Genomic DNA, 3,334 nt, shown 5'->3' with positions numbered 1-3,334 from the left:
AAATTATCTATAATTACTTTTTTAGATTAAATATTTTATTATTATTATTTTTAACTATTTTCACTTTTTTAACACGTTCTAGTGGACACGTATAAAAATTTAGAACATGCATGGAGCGCGTGTCAAGGACTTTTTCTTCATTAATATTAATGCTAATAATTAATGATGATTACTATTAATTAATTAATTAATAATATTCTAATTAATTTTACAAGGGGGGAAAGATGGTGGGAGTGAATAAATAATTAAGAAGAGGGTAGCTGATAGGCTAATAGATTAATCATTAGGGTGGCGGGTCAATCAATATCATTAGGTCATGTGAGTGAATAGTAGTAGTTCAAAGTTTGGATTGTCTCCCTCAAACCTATTTTCAACATAAACCTATTCCCAAAACGCAACCCTTACACTAATCTACTAATCTCTCTCTCTCTCTCTCTCTCTCTCTTGGAGTTGAATTTTTTTTTTTTCCCAAAGACTTACAATTGCAATGATATTCCCAATTGTTAGGATAGGATTAGGATGCCTACCAAATTGTTGGTGAAATTTCTTCCTTTTTTGTTCTTTTTTATTCACTAGATTGATTATCTATATGAACGTGAGGATTTGTATTTGTAATATTGAGGTAGATACGATAAAATAGATAAAAATGCATTTATGCGATTCTTAATCAATCCACGAGGATAAGTGAGATGAATCTAAATCTTAGTGTTTCTAATGCACTCTTAGATGGGTCAAATCAATTAAACCTATTTGACATTTATCGATCTGCTTGAAATTTAAATTATATAGAATAATAGTGTGTGATAGACATGGTAATACAATTATAAATTTGCAATTATGTTGTGATACAAATAGCCCCATAATGTTATATAGATAATAGGCTAGTTAAATAGTTAGAGTTCGAGTCTTGAGACTTTCGACTGTCTACTTGAGATAATAGTTTAGCATTTAAGTGGATAAGGGTAGAGGGGCGACCCATTATTCTAGTGGATTAGTCAAGAATCCAAAAGAAAAAAAATTATTATGTGCACAAGTCAACACATGCAAAAAAAATTTACTCAGCAAGTTGCAAAGCTTTTGTGTCCTATTCCTCTCCACTGCTATCTATCGCTTTTAGCTTCCTTATTCTAAACATTGACAATCCTAACGCTCTCACAATTAACACTCCCATGAAGTCACACAACCCTAGCTAGCAATTTCACTTGCCTCCACCCTTAGCTTCCTCAATTCAGCATTCAATACCAAGTGTGACAGACAATAATAGTTATTTACAGTCTTATATTTGTATGTGTTCTAAGTAAGCACAAAACACTTAGAGATGTTGTAAAAGTCAAATTTCTTTCATATCAAATAAATTTATTTTAAAAAGATTAGTAATAGAAGCTTCATTTTTAAAATATTTTATTCTTAAGCACGATATATTATTGTATAATTTTATTTAGTTATATAAATATATATATATATATATATATTGTGATTTACTCATCAATTATTTACAAATTTGAGTTTACTAAATTTAGAGAAGGTGAGGTGAGGTGATTCAAGCTGTAATATAGGTTTTGTTTTTCAGTTGTCAAAGAGGACAAAAAGGGGTCATAGTCGGTTTCACCCATTGGACCTAATGACCCGTTCTTACTATTATTATTTTTTAGTTGCCAAAATTATGTGAGAGAGAGAGAGAGAGAGAGAGAGAGAGAGAGAGAGAGAGAGTGGGACAAAATGGCACAACTAATAAAGGATGCCAATCAATCAATTAGCAAATAATTGACCCAAATTACAGCTGTTAATAAAATAGAACCTATAATGTAAGTAAAATTTAAAATATAGTATAGATTCATATATAGACAAATGGCGCAAATATTTAAATTACATATCATTCTAGAAATTTGACTGTACCTTCTCTAAACTTTAAAAAATTTATAAATTTCTCTTAGATTTGATAAAAAGATGCAATTTAAAATGCAAATCTTATTGAAAGTTAATGAAAAATTTTAAATTTTAAGCATGATTGGTATGTTTTTACCTAATAAGGGATTCATGTGATTTTTCAAATATCAATAAAAATTCATGTATTTTGGTCAAACTTCAAGTGAATCAAGAGCATGGATTTTCGACCTTAAGTAAATTTGAACAGGTTTCAGTACAATTCTATATTACATTATATAAAAATCCATTACAAGTTCAAATTTAAGATCTCTCTAAAAATAAAGAAGTATGAATTTTCGACCTTAAATTTGAATTTTGGTGAATTTGAATAAATTTCAATATACAACCCAATGCAACTTCAAATATAAAGTCTTTCTAAACATAGGGTTAGTGTATTTGTGTGTGTGTGTATATATATATATGCCCATAATAATAATAATAATAATAATAATAATAATAATAGTGATACCCCCAAAATTGATAGGAAGACGCATAGGGTCAGACAGTTATAAGATTAACATTTGATATCTTATGTAATCACCCTTAAGTTGCTTATAAATCCCCTAAGCATAATGGTGCGGTTACAAGATATCTATCATTGATAACTTGCGTAACCTCTTTTAAGTTACCTGTAACACCCCTAAGCATAATAACACACTCATAAATGTCAAGCTGAAAGAGGGTTTGCCTCCGCTACTATAAAAAAAAAAAAGGATCTTAGGAGGATGTGAGGATCTCATTCTCACTCACTCTTTATTTACTTGAACCCCCCATTCTCTAACTTAGACATCAGAGTGATCTTTAACACCCCGGGTCCTCAAAGTCATTATTATTTGATTCTTTTCAAGTGATGATAATTCAATAAAAGCTATTCGATTTTTGACAGCAATAATAATAATAATAATAATAATAATAATAATATAATGGATGGAGAAGACAAAGTTGAAAGCCCAATTGAAATAAAATAAGCAATAAAATTATTATTGGGGGGAGGGGGGGGTGGGGGTGTGGAGAAGAAGAAGAAGTTTGTTTTGTCATATTGGGGGTCAATTGGATTTCATATTTGAGAGGAAAAATTGGATTGAGTTTGGTCATCCAATAAATTAAATGGAATGTTTCAATTAAAGACCCACTTTCTTCGGTTCTAAAAAATTGTCAACAAGCTAGGATGCAATATTATTATTAATAAATAAATTATGCCAAAGCAATTAGATGACTTTAATTCCCACTTCCTCCATTAATTAAGCCGGAATTTGGACCCCCTCAATAATTGTTTTTTCTCTTCTTTTGTTTTGAAAAGTCCAATAATTGATTTGATTATAAAGAAAAAGAAGGAGAGTATAAAGTACGAAGATTCACCATTACTATTGGTTTTCAATTATACATGATGAAGAGAGATGAATTATTT

The sequence above is a fragment of the Malania oleifera genome, chromosome 13 (assembly GCF_029873635.1).
Source record: "Malania oleifera isolate guangnan ecotype guangnan chromosome 13, ASM2987363v1, whole genome shotgun sequence".
NCBI lineage: Eukaryota > Viridiplantae > Streptophyta > Magnoliopsida > Santalales > Ximeniaceae > Malania > Malania oleifera.
Note: the sequence above shows the minus strand (reverse complement) of the source record.